Source organism: Protopterus annectens, chromosome 2.part2 (assembly GCF_019279795.1).
Source record: "Protopterus annectens isolate FY-2018-M chromosome 2.part2, PAN1.0, whole genome shotgun sequence".
Lineage (NCBI taxonomy): Eukaryota > Metazoa > Chordata > Ceratodontiformes > Protopteridae > Protopterus > Protopterus annectens.
Genome location: NC_056730.1, coordinates 707,062,684 through 707,081,072, shown reverse-complemented (window position 1 = coordinate 707,081,072; position 18,389 = coordinate 707,062,684). Strand labels below are relative to the sequence as shown.

The 18,389-nt window shown below is 41.2% G+C and overlaps 1 protein-coding gene across 1 annotated transcript in view; it reads left to right on the top strand.

Moving 5' to 3' along the window:
- Positions 1-1,414: 1,414 nt before the first annotated feature.
- PTPRA (protein tyrosine phosphatase receptor type A) overlaps positions 1,415-18,389 on the top strand; it is a gene marked incomplete in the record, with an annotated part of 4,245,980 nt that continues 4,229,005 nt past the window's right edge. The window contains 1 exon segment of the mRNA XM_044064105.1: positions 1,415-1,718.

The window sequence follows — 18,389 nt, the reverse complement described above, 5'->3', positions numbered from 1 at the left end:
ACCTCTAACAATCAACTTATTCCTATGCTCTAATAACACTCTGGAGCTAAAGGAGTGACATATTGAGCATGATTCTTGCAGATGAACTGCTCCCAATCAGTAAACACAAGTAGTATGAGAGTCCATAATGGACATCTTTTGAGTGCACTTAGTGCACTTTTTAAAACCCGAAGGTTTAGTCTCCTTGTGCTCTTTTGACATGTTAACACACAGTTAAGACAGGCACACACACAGAAGAGGAGAAAACAACAGCTACAACAATTTTAAGATGCAATAAAAGGTAATAAAATGGTAATAAAGTGGTTCACTTAGCCAGAGCCAAGATGGAAGCCTGCGATCTGTTTAGTGGCAAACGAGATCTGGGGAGTTGCACTAGATGGGATAGGGATACAGCCATGAGCCAGTGGACGACCTTGAGCTTTAGAAATGTGGCCGAGTCAGAACCGAGCATCTGTTCCAAACCCAACCAGTAAGAAGGAAGGCGAAACAGGACAATGTAACAAGTTTAGTATGACCAAGGCTAAAACAATGAGGGCAAAAATGTTGTCACTATGTAAATCACAGTAGTTGAGAAGTTAGTTTGTCCTTGTTTGTTTCTTTGTCCTTCATTCCTGGAGTAACTGATTGAGAGCTATACTTAGTTCCAGCTAAAATGAATGAATGAATGTATGTAACTGGTTAAGAACTATATACTATGAGCTAAAATTAATGAATTAAATGAATGAATTTCTGATGACATACTCGGATGATCTTTTAAAATAAGGCTTGCTTCAACAGATGTTAGGAGACTTCTAGTGAATGAACGTTAGTAAGGATGAAGCCAGAAGCATGCTTTGTATGTGTGTTACTTAATTATACTCATAACTCATCAGAAACCAAGACTGATTGCATGACTGGTGGATTAAAACTTGTCGACCGGTGTAATTCGCACAATAAGCGCGTGCCATCAGAAAAAATGTTGATGTTTAAGTATATCGTATAAACCCCTCAGTTAGATACTACATACATTATAACTTTACACTATATCTCAGGTAATAGCGGACTGAAAATAGAGTATAACAGTTCATAAATGAAGCTTATAAATAACTGACGCTTTTGTAATGCATTGGGAGGGACACCCCTTTTAGGACTTTTTTCTTGAAGTACAGCACTCGTATAATTCAATCAAATGTCTTTCCGTTTTATCTCCTGCCACTGGTTTTGCTGCCAGCAAGAAGTGTAAAACCTCCTAGGATTCCATTTCCTTTAGGCAGGAGCGTCATGTTAAGATTTGGTCCAATTCTCATTCCTGTCACTAGGAGCCCTTCTGGTAAACAGTCTAGGGCGCACGTCCCCTCGCTGCCAGCAGGGGTCACTGCCTCTTAGGTACGGAATCTGGGAACGGAGAGGGATCGAGTTAGCGCGAAGGTGGGGAGAGTTTATCAGTGGGAGGATATGGCGGCCGAGTATAGCAAGAAGAGGTTATTGTGAATGAAGAAGGAAAATAGACTCAAAACAAGCATTCCAAGTGTATGAAGTGGTTATCCTTATGTTCTGTCTTTTCTATAGGAGGATATAGCTGAGGAAAACCTGTCGCCGATCACGCTGTCTTCGAGGAGGGTACATGCTGGATTTAATACTGTTGGATTTAGACTGCTGTTTGGTGATATGCCTCTGGGTTTACTGATTACAGAAGCTGGAAACGCTGCTTAGTACATTGTCTGAGGAGATAGGGAAAGGTAAGTCGCAGTACTCCGCTGTTCAGTGAAAACGCAAGCCTCCGGTTCCTTTTGTTGATCCTTACTCCTCGTATAGTTATAAGGAATATGGAGCTGGGAGTGAGGATGTAATGTAGTGGCTGGTTTTGCCGCCTGCAGGCTCTTGGATTGATGTCATGCTGCGTAGTTTTGGTGGAAATAAACGTTTCCCAGGTTGGGAGGGAGAACGCGGGGGTCAGGGATGATGGAAGCTCAGGTGGCGTTGATGAAGTATTCGACCCTGAAGTCCCGAGTGCTTCCTGGTGTGAGAGTGAGGGCAGCGCTGTATCTGAAATTGGTTGCACGAAAGAGTGTCCCACTGTTCAGTCTTGTTTGTAGATACATAGTTCGTACAATGTGTACGTATGTGTGTGTTTTCTATAAACACCCAGAGACCCACGCCACTGCCCATTTTTATTCATAGATGTCGTATTCCTGAACCATTCTAGGGCTCACTTCGTAGTTGTTGGGCGGGGAATGGTGTTTCTCATTTAAAACGTTACATTTCTGTTGTCCATGTTCTTTGGGGTTGATTGTTGTGGTGGTGGGTTTAGGGACCTGTTCCTCATTCTTTTAGGATTGTTTTATTTTTTTATATATATACAGTAGTTGAAAGTTCTGTAGAGGCTTGCTTAAACTCTAGATTGGAAAATGACAGGAACTCATTCTGGTCGTATAGTAGGGGCTTTGCCAAAAGAAGAGCTGTACGGATGTGTCGTGGTTTTGTCATAACTGCAGAGCTGTCCTCGCCCTTTATTAGTAATCTGGAATTTTGTCATTGTCAGGAGGTGCTGGGGATATTTTAATTTGGAGCTGTCAAAGGCAGTCTTTCAGAATGGGTGGTGATTTTTTTTAAAAGGTTAACAATGTGCATGTTGCAATATTTGGACATTGTGCATTAAATCTCGACGTGGTTCGCTATATCTGAATGCTAACCGACGGACAGTGTTGTGTCCATGGATGCTTGCATCTGTTGGTGTGCAGGAGTTGCTTAGCGTTTGTTGATATAGTAAAAAGTCGCAGTGGTATTTTTTGTGTGACATTTTATTTCAAATAGTGTTCCTAAAGTAGGTCCATTGTGCTTGTATTCTTTTAGTTGTTCGTCTGAATCAATGAAACGTATTTTGGGAATCGCTATAGTTTCTGTATGTCTATGACATCATTTATCTTTACTTCATCTGGTTGCTTTCTCGTAGTAGAAAGCTTAAGTTTTTAAATGCAAGCAGTAGTAGTATATGAAGCCATTTTCATTATGACTGGTTTGCCGATTCGAAGTGAGCGTTACTGGTGTCTAAGGTTTTGTATGTTATAATTTCAGATTTGGAGGCTGGGTGTTTGATCTTAAGTAAGAAAATTGATTTGAGAACGAGGATCGGCAAATCATCTTGGGGAAAGTTCCCGGCCAAGGGTGGGAGTTTGGGGTTCGTATGCCTGGGCTCATGCCTCAAGGGTAGCTGCCTTAGGTAAGCAGGACCCAAAAGTCAAAACGTTAGGACAGTTGTTGCACATAGATCTGTAGTGATTCATTTTCAGGACCTCAGTCCATACTCCTACTCTGGTTTTTCCTTGGAATAGATGATCTTGCCTGGAGAGTTCCTTAATACTCTGCAGAGCTTGCAGTTAAGTACATATCTCCCTGTCTGAAGTTCCTGCTATTAAGAAGGAGGGACAAGAAACCTTTCCTTGTAAGAGATTCTGACTTCTCAGAGTGATGGGGAAGAATGCGTTTCCCTAATGACTTTCACGTTTGGTTATGACTTGGACATTGACAGGATGCTTGCTGTTTTTCTACTGAAGAAATTCCTTCCGAATGAAAAAACTATTTTTTGGCTTATGAAATCAAAAGGTATGGGACTCCAGAAAAAATATTTTGATTAGCTGGTCCTGGAGGCCCATAAACTGACATCAGTTTCTTTAATTCTCTGAGCTTTCTAAGATGACTTCTTGGCTGCCCCCAAGGAACATGGCACCCAGTACCCTGCATTTAATAGGTTTAACAGGGTGCACAAGTCCTGTAGATTTTCTTTTTTTTTTTTTTTTTAATTCTGTAACCGTGATCTAGAGAAGACAAAATTGGTTTTAGCTCCCAATGCTCTTCTAATTGACTAGGAAAGCGGATGGCATCTCTTTAGTGCTTCACCAAATACTTAGCAGATCATTATCAAGGGGGAAGTGCCCTTTCAGTCTCCTTTGACAATGTATGACAGGAATTGCCCATCAAAATCTGTTCTGTATTGTTGTAGGCAAGGAAATGGCTCAACACAAACAAAAAGCTTGTGGCTACCAGGGTCTTGACCCCCCCCCTCCCCCCAAGAGAGCAGCCATAACCTACATGGAACGTCTTCCACTCACACACACCTTCTCCAAACATGTGCCATAGCCATGTCAGCAGCCACATACTCCTCCAAGATAGTAGGAAGGGTGACTTTTTGTGTAAAAAATGATAAAAAAGCACCCATTTGTCTCTTGTGATGCAAGTAATTTCTCAGGGTTGCAAACTTCATTTCTTAAGAAAACCAAAATGACAGATTTCCCCTTGCTGAGAGAGATCAGCTTCATCTGCACCTCCCAGTTTTATAAGAATTTCTTCAGCTAGGAGCAGTTGTACAACCACTAAAGTAGGACCAAAACATGGGGATGTGGTACCCAATAATTTCCAAAGCAACACAATTCTTCCATTTTTGCCTTAATTCTATACACAAAAGGACCACAGTTATATTTTTGCTGCTCTTAAGGGCAGTTACAGCCACTAGTTCTCCTAGACTGCTGTTTATTTCAAGGAGTGTTTATTATAAAGGCTTTTGACACAATCCCACACTTGGGTAGTACTGATAAACTTAGCGAACTGAATGTAAACCCTTTTTTGTAAGATGAGTTACTAATTGATTCACATACTGTGGACACACACTATCAAAGTTGGCAACTACTCATGAACCAGCAGACCTGTTAGCAGCAGGGTGCCACATGGGTCAGTGCTGGACCCCCTACTGTTTGGTATATTCTTCTCAGAAGTTCAGGTCAAAACTAAGGGGTTGTGGCTGACCAGGTTTGTAGACTACTGCAAACTGGATGCAGTTATTGAATTCCCAGATGATGTCAGTATACTCCAGGAGGGTGTTGCGCAGACCAACGACTGATGTCTTTGTCACAGTTTTAAACTAAATGCAAATAAATGCCTCATCATTCCCTTTGGGACAAACTATGTCCCTTCACACTAGCAAGTCAACAACAATGCCCTAAGTACCCACAAAATTGTAAGGAACTTGGGTTCACAAGTTGACCGTGACCTTAACTTTGACCATCATGTCTCTATTGTAGTGAGGAAGGCTTTCTACATAGCATACTTGCTTAGTAAAGGCATTGCATCGAGAGCAAAAGAGGTTATAACCACTCTGTACTCTGCACTAATCTGGCCCATCATTGAGTATAATGCCCTGTTTGGCATATACTGTGCAAAGGACTGCAGCAATTTGAAAGACCTCAGAGGTTTCTAAAAAAGATCAAGTGACTCCATCGCGTACTGTGCAAAGATTACCTTAAGTCCCTGGCACTTTACTCTGTATCATATAGATTTCTTAGAGGAGACTTATGCCTGGCTTCCAGAACAATCTCAGACCCCCCCCCCAAACCTAATGAACTTGCTGCATATTTGTAAACCAAACAGGACTAGGGCCACCCATTCCAGGGACCTAAATATGGCTTGTAACTTAAATAGGACATGCTGGAGGAACAGATTTATTTCCCAGGTACTGCCATGTCTTTGGAATAGCCTACCTATTCACGTGAAACAGAGCACCTACCTGTATGAAACCTGTTCAAAAGGAACCTGGGTGAGTAGATGGGGCACTATAAATTTTTACCGGGAATAGCGCCCACAACCCTCCTGGACATGGTCAGTCATTACTAAATGCAATCTTAGGGGTATTAACTAACATTTCTACATTGGGATGAAACTGGTAGGCTTGAAATGACTTCCAGGTTGCTAGGATATTATGAGATTACTTGGCAGTGATCTTAGAATTGTTTAAGTTAAGCACTTTGTGTCTATCCACATGTTTGCTTCTGACCTCTTAATTTGTTTTAAGGTTGATAATTTTGTGCTTCTGTTATTTGACTATCTCCGGATATTTTCTTCTTGTACATCTTATCAACAATTTTTTTTTCAGGGTGTTCCTACTACTGCTTCCGGGATTCTTAAGTTGCATTACTATTCTGGCTTGCACTTTAAGCTTTTAGGGGTTTTATGTGATGTGTGCCATGCCCGAGTGATTGATTGGGACTAGAAATGCATTTTTCAGTCCGTGGGATTTGTAAGTTCATTTGTATCTTTGTATTTCTAAATTATCTGATCGCATAAGAACCCTTCTCAGTGCCAGTTGTATTCTGTTCATTCTTCACTAGTTGTTTTTACAATCGGCTAAAGTTTTTCTATTTGCTAGTTTTCTTCTAAGAACTAATGTTAAATTTGTATACATGGGTGATCATCTTTGAATGACGAGCAGTAGTCTTCCCTGTATGGAACTTTGTTTCTTTTTGACCTTTTCACTAGCTGGTTCTGGCTTTAGTGTCAATTTTTCCCCCAGTTTACTTCCCCTGATAGTATGGTGCAATTTCTAATTTTGTCTCAGTCAACTGTTGAACTGTACTGGTAATGTTGAAAAACATACTGAAGGTTTCCCCCACTAATAGTTTCTTTCTTTATTAGAGGTTGATGTTCGTCTGTAGATGACTTAAATTTGGCCGATTTGTGTTTTTCTGAGTTAAATGTAACTAATTCAGTGTTGGACCCTCTCACCAGCACGATTCTGGCTTTAGTGTTATTTGTGGTCATGTTAGTCAAGGTTGCCACTGAATTAAATTAAGATACAGATGTTTATTTTTGGATTGTGCATATTTTTATCCATTTAACTCTTCTGGAACATTTTTTCTTTAATTGCTCTGAGTTGAATGTGAACGGAACATTTTGTTTGGACTCTCACCAGCTCTTTCTACCTTCACTGTCAGTTGTGGTCTTGCAACTGTAGGTACTTTATAACCATCCTAAGTTCAACGTTGCATAAATTGTTCAGTTCCTGCCCTTCCTTACACATCACTCCTCCTCCTCCTCTTCCAGAACATTGTTTTGCATGTATTGTTGTATTATTTTAATTTATTTGTATTTAATTTGCTCCTTTCCTTTTTTATACAAAAAGGCTTGAAACTAAGTAAAGCAAAGTGTTACGTTGGTGCATCATATCTGAAGTGTTTGGGGCATCTTACTGGTAATTGTCTGCAATCAGATGGAGCCGGGGGCATGCTTTTGTGAATATTCAGACCCCAGCAGACAATCCCTCATTTAATGCAGTTCTTGGGAGTGGTACAGTCAGTCTAAAGTCACCCTCATTTGTCAGATATGATTGTACCTCTATGAAAGTTACTTGAGCAATACATTTTGAAACTGGTCAGAGGAACAATCAGTCTTTTTTTAAACACATTTATTAAATTATTGCTTGGCATAGGCAAAGAGAAAAGAAAAACATGTTTGCATTTTCCCCATTTACCTACATTATACATCACATTTCTTTTTTGTACCCATTTCTTAGTCCATAATTGTGTAAATTGCTGAATTTCTGCCTTCCTTAAACCTCACTTCCCTTCTCCTGCTGAACATTATTCTGTATGTATTGCTTCCACAGTTAACATTTATTGTTATGTAACTTGCTCCTTCCCTTTTGTAAAGATCCTTTTCTAGTTCTTTTGTAACATTCAGTGCTTCAAATAGTTAGTTTAGACATTGATTTCCTCTTTAGTAAGTGCTTTCTTGGCAACCACCACAATTAAACTTAACAAAGCTAAGGCAGTTCAGATCCTGTGTCGCTGCTACTAGAAAATCTTATGTTTACAAATGGATAAGGTTTTCTAAGTGGTGCCTAAATGGAAACTGGGTTCATTGAGGTTAATATCCCTCTAGTCTTGACATATTTGTGTGAACTGCTTCAAGATGGCGTATTGTATGCGTCCATTAAGGTACATTTAGCAGCCATCTTTGCGAGTCTGCCTATGGATCCCCTCCTTTGTTTTGTTAAAACAGTTCACGAGAGGAGTGTTGCATATGAGATCCCCTTCTTTTGAACCAGCAGTTGATTGTGATCTTCAGTTCTTAGCATGGAAAACTTTTTTTTTTTTTTTTTTTTTGCTCAGACTTCTTCAGGGCAAGCTTTTAGAGCTGCAAGCTCTCATGGTGGAATACCCCCTAGAGTTATGTTGCGTACTCTTTCATGCTGAAGGTGGTGTCCGAGTTCACTCTGTCAGTCCATTATCTCCCTTAGTTCTTTCCAGAACCTAAGAATAAGGGATATAGAATTCTTCTTATCTTGGATGTGCATCGGCAGCTTCTGTACTACTTTGACAGAACAGTGCCCTTTAGGAAGCCTGAAAGGCCTTTTGTTCCCAACTCCTATGGGAAAAGAAAGGTCGGCCAGTCTCTAAGCGAAATATTGTGCATTTATTCTCTCATTTTACACCCATCATGGAAGTGTGAAGCCAGGCCAGGTTAAAGGCACATTCTTTTGTGGCCCAATTCTCTTGTGCTGCATATTGGAAAGGAGTGTACTTGAAGTATTCTAGATGCAGCAACTTAGTCCTCCATTCATACCTTCACAAAGCACTACATACTGGATAGTTTTCTAGATCCAGAGCAGGCTTTGCAAGGATCATTCTCCAGGGGCTCTTTGACCCTTATCACCTCTCAGGTTGGGTGAGCTTTGGTAATCTACTCGTATGTCAGTAAAGCAGTGTGTTTGAGCATAGTACATTTGCACAGGTTCCACTTAACCTGTAACAGTAGATGTTTGTAGAACACTGTGCCTTACTGGCAATAACATCCCCCTTTGTTGGATGTACATGGTTTGTTATACAGTTTGTGCTGTGTTTTTTGGCAGCTTTTGGTGTGTGTTTTTTTATTTTTGGAACAGTAGGTGTTAGCAAAGCTTGCATTTCCATGTTATCTTCCGTGTTGATGACCAAAATTCTATTGCAATCCGTCAGTGGATCCCACTCCCTATTCCTGTGATTTCTATTCCCACTTAGATTTGGAAGTGTCTTTGTTTTTCGCTTTATCATGATTACTGTAATTGGTAATTATGTTGGAAGAGATTTTGAACAAAAGAATTATGGTGTGATGTTTGAGTTGTTTTGCATTTCACTCTACATCCTCTCATTTCTTTTCAATGTGAGTTGTTCACCTGCAAGAACTAGTTGACAACTTCATTATAGGGGTAAAAAACTGCTATTATTACAGCTAGTATGGAGATAAAATAGTGTATGCAATGAGGAGGTGAGGCATTGTGATTCAACCTTTCACAGTGTCATAGCAAATATTTTTAACTCTAAGGACTGTTTCTTGATTTTTCTCAAAGTACAATACAGAAATGTTTTTATCAAGTTATATAATTTGGTATTGTGTATGGTAACGAGGCTAAATATTCAACCCCATAGGTTTAGTAACACTTGTATTAAAACATGATCAATACGTTTTCAACTTTTCAATACAGCTGCCTGCACCAAATTTAGTGAGAGATTTAAACAAAACCTCCTTACTTCCTATTGGGATATCTGTATAAATTGTATAACAAGAGAGAGAAATTATGTAATGCTTATAAAGTCTCATTATGTTTGCCTTAAGAGCAAACTAATAGAGCTTAAAGGAACCATTGGTGAAACTCAAAAGCTGAATATGAATTTGTAATAACAACCAAATCCAAAAATAGCCACCAATCTATTTTACACTGTCAGAAAGTTAAGCACTAACATTCAACAATGTTTGGAACTAAACCACAATAACAGTACTGCCCACTCTGACCCAAAGAAACTAGTTAATATTCTGATAAATTTAGTTCAAAATTTGCTCCATTCACGGTCACAGCCACTCCCATTATTATTTATTATTGTTATCGTCATCAGGGAGGGTGTGTCATACCTCTCAAAAACCTGAGGACGTCTTTCATGTGGACAGAATTGAGTATCCACTGCAATTTTAAGTTAATTCGACAAAAACAAACGAGTAGAATAGCACAGCCGTTAAAAATAGTGAGCACTTTCGTGTATAAAACACTTTTTCAGACCAGATATTACAAAACACACAACTGCATAAATCTATAATCAAATCAAAGTAAATTAAAACTATCACCATAGCAACCAATTAGTGCTTAAGCTTACAAGATAATATATGTGGTCCAAGTTGAATATTCTCATTCAAACCAAAACCTGTGTCAGCCTGCAGGGTGATGATCCACTTTAATCAATTCATAATTCTCCATTTCATTGCTAATAATCTCATAAGTTAACAGTATAACTCTGAATAACAAATTATGTTCAATGTTGGACTCAACATGTTTGCTTAGTGCATTTGTCTTTACCCTTCTGATTTCGACCAGATATTCTAAAACTTTCTTTTAGACTACGGTTAATCTTTCCAGTAGAGAAACACTAGCAATTTCTATTTAGCAAGGTCTACAATCAGCATAAAACTTTAACTCCTATTTAATGCATGTTGTGGGATGTATAAAGTAGGGGATATCTTTGTAAGGATATAAAAAGGAAATGGCCCATTTTAACAGATGAGGGGCTAAAAAAGATTGTTGGGACACGACCTAGTGTCTGTTTTAAGAATGGGAAGAATTTGAAGCAATGGCTTTGTTGCAAGAATAATTGTGTGTAGAATGACCGCTGTCCTCTAGAAAAGGAACACATCCGTATCGTAGTTGTAAAGCTTGTGATTACATTTCAGATATTCTCAACTTTTTACATCCCAATACTAACGTTAAATATGAGTTCAAGTTTTGTGCTGATTGTAAAAGTAAGACTTGGTGTATCTTGCTACTTGTCAAAATTGCCCATGTTTCAATATCGGAAAGACTATTTGTGGTCTAAGAGAGAGAGTTTTATAGCATTTGGGTGAAATCAGAAGGGTAAAGACAAATGCAGTAAGCAAGCATGTTGAGTCTAACACTGAACATAATTTTTTATTCAGAGTTGTACAATTAATACAGCCACCCCTAATATTCTTATAAGTTATCAGTAAAATGGCAAGTAATGAATTAAAGTGGATCATCACCCTATAGGCTGACAGAGGTTTTGGTTTGAATGGGAATATTCAACTTAGACCATATCTATTATCGCACAAGCTTAAGCAGTAATTAGTTGCTATGGTGACAGTGTTTTAGTAATTGACTTTAATTGATTTGATTTATATATCTATGTAGTTGTGTGTTTTGTGATATCTGGTCTAAAGAAGTGTTTTATACATGAAAGCCCTCACCATTTTTATTAAATTTAAATGTTTTTATTTGCTGTGTTGCTTGCTTGTTGTTTGCTACCTCTTTCTTGTGCCCAGGTAATATGCCAGGTCGCCTGATGAACAGTACCAAATGTGGCCTGCCTGATCCCCCTAATTAACATTTTTAATAAAAGCCACTACACTGGTTACATTCCTGAAACCTATAAAACAACCAGTGTAGTACTGTTGCACAGTGGTAGCCCAACAGTGGACCCCGTTATCTATAGACCCATTAGTTTCAGTAGCCTTGCATGTAAAGCTATGGAATGTCTTCTCAGTCCTTTATAAATCTGTTAGCCCTGGACTGTTATCAATTGGACTCCTTCATTTCTTTGAAAAAGTCACACTGGAGCAGTGGATAGTCTCTGCATATTACTTGCAGTATTTCTGGTCGTGGATAAGTCCTTTGATACTTTCCCCATGCAGGGATTGTTGACCACCATGTAAATCTGAATATTAATCCTAATGTTGTATGGTGGAAAACTAACTGGATGTGTGACGAGCCCCCACATGGTTAGAATTGCAGTTGCCACTTCTGACATGGGTCTCGTTGCTGGTGCCTGTCTAACTTGACATCTGTTTTTCAGCATTTCAGGCCAAAGTTATCAAAGTTTGCAGATGACTGTAAATTGGGAGTTTGTATTCAGTCTTCCATTAACTTGCAGTTGCTCTAGCATGTTTGGTGCAAGGACAGTGATCTCAAACATGGAAAAATTGTAGTCTAGTAAATATTGGTTAAAAAAAAAAAAAGATTTTTCTGTACCATATAGGTAATGCACGCCTCTAATCAGATTTTGACATAAGAGATGAAGGTACCCTTGTTGACTGACACACTATCTTTTGGTCATCCTGTCCCTACAGTAGCTAGGGAAGTTTGTCCGACGTATCTTCTTTCCAAAGACATGTTTTCCTAGATCCGGAGAAGTCTTACTTACTCTTCACTTGTATCAAATCAGACCTGTTATTGAATGTAATGCCCCATTTGCCATGTGCTTGTCTAAACGTATCACCCAACTTGAGAAGGTCCTAACAACTAAGACATTAAGATCACTGAACATTTGAATCAAGACGGACCATTAATGATTCATCTTTTCTGGCCTTCTATTCCTTCAAAGAAAACTGGTTCTTGACAGATTATAGGAGCTAAACTTTCATTAACAGCTAAGACATACTGACACAATAAATATTATTGCAATGTATCGCCCACCTGTGGAACAAAATTCAACTGCACATCAGAGAAGCACCCTTACAACCTTCAGGGTAATTCTAGATAATTGGATCGGCAACCTCAAATTCTCCTTGGTCTGTCTTGCATTACTCTCCTTGAGGGTGGCTGGAACTTTTTAACATGGGTTATTTGCTAAACTTGTAGTGATCTGCAGCCTGCTTAGCACTTGAATGAACCTGTCTTTGGCACAATCTCTCACCCCTCCCAAGTAGATTGGCTGAGTAGAAGTCTTTCTGTTTGCATGCTGCTTTAGAATTGGGCTTTGGGCAGATTCTCTATGGAACTGTGCTTTTGAGTGTGAGAAATCTGCCTGCTTCATCATCCTGCATAGCATACAACGGCCGTCCAGCTTCCAAAGTTTCAGGTCACCTTTCATGCACCCAGTGAGTTGGTCAGCTTTAGTTGAGCTGACTAAAAAGATTGCTTTGGGGGTTAAGTCCTTTAGAGCTTTCCTGCTGTGGAATAGCATGCACCTTTGAGCTTTCGATGGTCAGCTGTCTGTGCTGTTCCTTTACTGGGCAGATGAGTTCCTTTTTAGGGGGCATTTGTTTATATTTCCTGCTCATGAAAGTTAATTTAAAGCTAGGAGTTTGTTTTAATAGACTTGTCATGAGATTGTGTTTGTTTTTAAATGATGGTGCTCTTTTCCTGTCTGTTTAAAAGCATTTAAAGTAATTGAAAATCAGTTTTTCATTTTTTTTTGGGGCACGCAAAGTATTTTAAAGTACTTTACTATGTTTTTAAGTGAAAAAGTGACTAAAGTTTTACCAACTTTTGATGATTATTTTCCCTGGAGAAGAGGCACCATTTTTGGCTTGACCATGAAACAAACTGTCAGTCCTATGGTCTATCCTGCTTCCAGCCACAAAAATAAAAATAGCCTTTGCCACCACAGCATGTAGGTGACTATGCTGTGGCCATTAGTTATACCTCAGATGACTTATATTTTACTCTGTATCCCTCTGGTGTAGCACCTACGGCCACTCTGGACTGGGGGTTAGCCACCTCCTTTCTGGCTGTTAGGGGTTCCCTCATTGGGTAAGGGAGAGCCACTCTTGTTCACCTTTCATGCACCTAGGTCTTGGGAGAGGAAACGGAAGAAGCTTCCTTGTTTAGTCAGAATGTTGTGCTCAGTGGGGAAGCTGCAGCTGCTGCCATTAATGCTGTTGGCCCCATTTTTCCTGTCAAAGAAGCTGAAAACTGAACCTGTATCTACTCTTAAAACTTCCTTAGATTAGGATTAGTTTACTGGGTCTGGCTCAGGGTGTAATTCAGGCTTTTGAGTGTTCTTATAAAATAGTTTCTGGCAAAGAAAGAAAATGTATGAACATGAGGATGAAGGGGCATGTACATGGTACAGGATTTTCTGTTCAGGTTTCTGATTCAGACTCTGAGAAGAGCTCAGTTTCTGAATCCGCCTGTGGGGGCTTTCTTTTTCTGTTCCCAGACTGCACCACCAGTGTTTTTAAGTTCTGGAGGATGCATGTTAGTGCCTCCCAATTTTCCCGATAGTCAGACAAGTGCTATAGTTCCCCAGTCTTTTCAGTTTTGGTACACTTGCCAAACTTGACCCAGCAGCTATAGCTTTAGCTAATCTTACTGCTGTTAAGCGTTTAGTTCCAGTCCACTATGGGGAAAAAAGTGTAAGCTTCTGCAACTTTGAGTTAAAGAATTTTGAATTGTCAAGCTCATATGTTAAAGTATGAGGAATGTTTTGCCTGCAGTTGCTTCTTTTGAGGAAAATCTCTTTAAATGTATTTACTTGTATTGTCCTACTTACTATTTACAGTTTGGTTTGACACAGTTGATGTACTTCCAGCAACTGGTACTGTTTTTTTTTTTTTTTTTTTTTTTTTAGGTTTGCCTGGCTGTATTTTCAGAACCTTTCAGATGATAAAAATGAGGTTTTAATTTCTTCTTTGGCTAGAGATTGAGGTTTTGGCCCCTCTGCCTCAGTGGTGATCAAAAGTGTGATGAAGAGAAGTGAGTTGATATAGGGAATCTCCAAGATTTTTCAGCCCTCCTCTTCTAAATTTGCTAAGGGATTTTTTTACCCCCTTATCCAATTTTGGGGAAACAAAACAGTCACAATAAATGCTGGTAAACTGGTGTTTAAAAAGTAATGGCAAGGGGGTTCTAAAAATAATTTTGGAACCTCTCAAAACCATTGGCAGTCTAAGAAGTCAAAACGGCTATTTAAGGGACCTTGTTCTTCACCCCACCCTGGCAGCCACTTTTTCTTTCCAGAATGTTTGAATTTCCACTTTTCTCTTTGGCAACAGATAGTTTCAGACAAATGGTTTCTATGGTAATGGGAGGAAATTTCACCTTTCTAGAAGAAATTCCTCATTCACCATATTAAATTTCCAGCTATCCTTCATGCTGTCAAAGTGAGTGTGAGAACTCATTTTTCCTTCCCAATGTAGTAAACTAGCATAATCTACATATACAATTAACACTGTTGCAGTAGTGATTAAATGTGATTAACATACAATAGTTGTGTAAGTGAACTTGCCATAACAGCAACTGCTCCCTCCCTACATTCCTTTTTTTTTTCCTGTCTCCCTTTCTCTGTTGGCATGACAGCTCTGAAGGGCTTTGTTCCCAAGCCTGTCTTTTTCAGCTCGGCTGGTTTGTGCATAGGGAAAGTGCCCTGAAGCTTTGGAAGTTGGCTGGCTGTTATAGCGCTATGCAGGATGTAACCCATGTAGCCAAGGCTGCTCCTGCAGTGATCATTCTAATATCCACTGGTATGGCAAGTTTATTTTCCCAACTGTACTTTCTCAACTCTGAGATTGTGTTGGAAGAGTGTAAGGAAGTTCTCAGTCGGTGAAAAAATAGTACTGTTGCCCACTTTGGGAGTCTGAGAACTTGTATCCAGTTTTGCTGGTAGTGCCAGTATTATTCGAGGCTATGGGTTTGACATCTGTTGTATTATTTTTGGTGTACCAAACACTTGAACCTTGAATTTCTGCTTTTTAAGGAAGTTTGGAATGTTCTTCCCTGAGAGACAGTTTGCTGAGGTGCCAGGAGAATAAATGTTTTCAAGTGTGGAATTCGTTGTTAGATTAGCAGTGTGGAATTTTTAGTAGCGGTCTGATTTTATTTACTTATTTATTTATAACTCCAGGAAGCCTCTTTTAAGCCTAACCATGCTTCCCACCAAAGGTGAGAATCAAACCCTGTATATTGTGTTTTGTAAGGTAAACACCTTGTTATGTAAATCCCCCAAATATTTAATCAGAGTAGAGTTGGCTGAGCACATATTCAACTAACTATAAACTCACTCTTAAACTCTGGTGCTGATGCTTTGTCTTAACTTACTTTTGTCTTTATAGTTAATGAAAATGACTGATAAATTGTTGGTCTACTTGTTAAAAGCCTTGTACTAGCTGGCTCTTATGTCAACCACTGTGTATCCTCCTTTGTGTGGAGTGTGTGTGTGTGGAGTGTGTGTGTGGAGTGTGTGTGTGTGGAGTGTGTGTGTGTGGAGTGTGTGTGTGGAGTGTGTGTGTGTGTGTGTGTGTGTGTGTGTGTGTGGAGTGTGTGTGTGTGTGTGTGTGTGTGTGTGTGTGTGTGTGTGTGTGTGTGTGGAGTGTGTGTGTGTGTGTGTGTGTGTGGAGTGTGTGTGTGTGTGGAGTGTGTGTGTGTGTGTGGAGTGTGTGTGGAGTGTGTGTGTGTGTGTGTGTGTGTGTGTGTGGAGTGTGTGTGTGTGGAGTGTGTGTGTGTGTGGAGTGTGTGTGTGTGTGTGGAGTGTGTGTGTGTGTGTGGAGTGTGTGTGTGTGTGTGTGTGTGTGTGTGTGTGTGTGTGTGTGTGTGTGTGTGGAGTGTGTGTGTGTGTGTGTGTGTGTGTGTGTGTGTGTGTGGAGTGTGAGTGTGTGTGTGTGTGTGTGTGAGTGTGTGTGTGTGTGGAGTGTGTGTGTGTGTGTGTGTGGAGTGTGAGTGTGTGTGTGTGTGTGGAGTGGTGTGTGTGTGTGTGTGGAGTGTGTGTGTGTGTGTGTGTGGAGTGTGTGTGTGTGTGTGGAGTGAGTGTGTGTGTGTGTGGAGTGAGTGTGTGTGTGTGTGGAGTGAGTGTGTGTGAGTGAGTGAGTGTGTGGAGTGAGTGAGTGAGTGTGTGGAGTGAGTGAGTGTGTGTGTGGAGTGAGTGAGTGAGTGTGTGTGTGTGTGTGTGGAGTGTGTGTGTGTGTGTGTGGAGTGAGTGTGTGTGTGTGGAGTGAGTGAGTGTGTGTGTGTGGAGTGAGTGAGTGTGTGTGTGTGGAGTGAGTGAGTGTGTGTGTGTGGAGTGAGTGAGTGTGTGTGTGTGGAGTGAGTGTGTGTGTGTGTGTGTGTGGAGTGAGTGTGTGTGTGTGGAGTGAGTGTGTGTGGAGTGAGTGTGTGTGTGTGGAGTGAGTGAGTGTGTGTGTGTGTGGAGTGAGTGTGTGTGTGTGTGGAGTGAGTGAGTGTGTGTGTGGAGTGAGTGAGTGTGTGTGTGGAGTGAGTGTGTGTGTGTGGAGTGAGTGTGTGTGTGTGTGGAGTGAGTGTGTGTGTGTGTGGAGTGAGTGTGTGTGTGGAGTGAGTGTGTGTGTGTGGAGTGAGTGTGTGTGGAGTGAGTGTGTGTGGAGTGAGTGAGTGTGTGGAGTGAGAGTGTGTGGAGTGAGTGTGTGGAGTGAGTGAGTGTGTGGAGTGAGTGAGTGTGTGGAGTGAGTGTGAGTGTGTGGAGTGAGTGTGTGTGTGTGGAGTGAGTGTGTGTGTGGAGTGAGTGTGTGTGTGGAGTGAGTGTGTGTGTGGAGTGAGTGTGTGTGTGGAGTGAGTGTGTGTGTGTGGAGTGAGTGTGTGTGTGTGGAGTGAGTGTGTGTGTGTGTGTGTGTGGAGTGAGTGTGTGTGTGGAGAGTGTGTGTGTGTGGAGTGAGTGTGTGTGTGGAGTGAGTGTGTGTGTGGAGTGAGTGTGTGTGGAGTGTGTGTGTGTGTGTGTGTGTGTGTGTGTGTGGAGTGAGTGTGTGTGTGGAGTGTGAGTGTGTGTGGAGTGTGTGTGTGTGGAGTGTGTGTGTGTGGAGTGAGTGTGTGTGGAGTGTGTGTGTGTGGAGTGAGTGTGTGTGGAGTGAGTGTGTGTGTGGAGTGTGTGTGTGGAGTGTGTGTGTGGAGTGTGTGTGTGGAGTGTGTGTGTGGAGTGTGTGTGTGGAGTGTGTGTGTGTGGAGTGTGTGTGTGTGTGGAGTGTGTGGAGTGTGTGTGTGTGTGTGGAGTGTGTGTGTGTGTGTGGAGTGTGTGTGGAGTGTGTGTGTGTGGAGTGAGTGTGTGTGTGGAGAGTGTGTGTGTGTGTGTGGAGGAGTGTGTGTGTGGAGGAGTGTGTGTGTGAGGAGTGAGTGTGTGTGTGTGTGTGGAGGAGTGTGTGTGTGTGGAGTGTGTGTGTGTGTGTGTGGAGTGGAGTGTGTGTGTGTGTGGAGTGGAGTGTGTGGAGTGGAGTGTGTGGAGTGTGTGTGGGAGTGTGTGTGTGTGGAGTGTGTGTGTGGGAGTGGAGTGTGTGTGTGGGAGTGGAGTGGAGTGTGTGTGTGTGTGGAGTGTGTGTGTGTGTGTGTGTGTGTGTGTGGAGTGTGTGTGTGTGTGTGTGTGTGTGTGTGGAGTGAGTGTGTGTGTGTGTGTGGAGTGAGTGTGTGTGTGTGTGTGTGGAGTGAGTGAGTGTGTGTGTGGAGTGAGTGTGTGTGTGTGTGTGTGAGTGTGTGTGTGTGTGTGTGTGTGTGGAGTGTGTGTGGAGTGTGTGTGTGTGTGGAGTGTGTGTGTGTGTGTGTGTGTGTGTGTGTGTGTGTGTGTGGAGTGTGTGTGTGGAGGTGTGTGTGTGTGTGTGTGTGTGTGTGTGTGTGTGTGTGTGTGTGGAGTGAGTGTGTGTGTGTGGAGTGAGTGTGTGTGTGTGTGGAGGAGTGTGTGTGTGTGTGGAGGAGTGTGTGTGTGTGTGGAGGAGTGTGTGTGTGTGTGTGTGAGTGTGTGTGTGTGGAGGAGTGTGTGGAGGAGTGTAGGTGTGTGTGTGTGTGGAGTGAGGTGTGTGTGGGTGAGTGAGTGTGTGTGTGTGTGTGGAGTGGTGTGTGGAGTGTGTGTGTATGTGTGTGTGTGTGTGTGGAGTGTGTGTGTGTGTGGAGT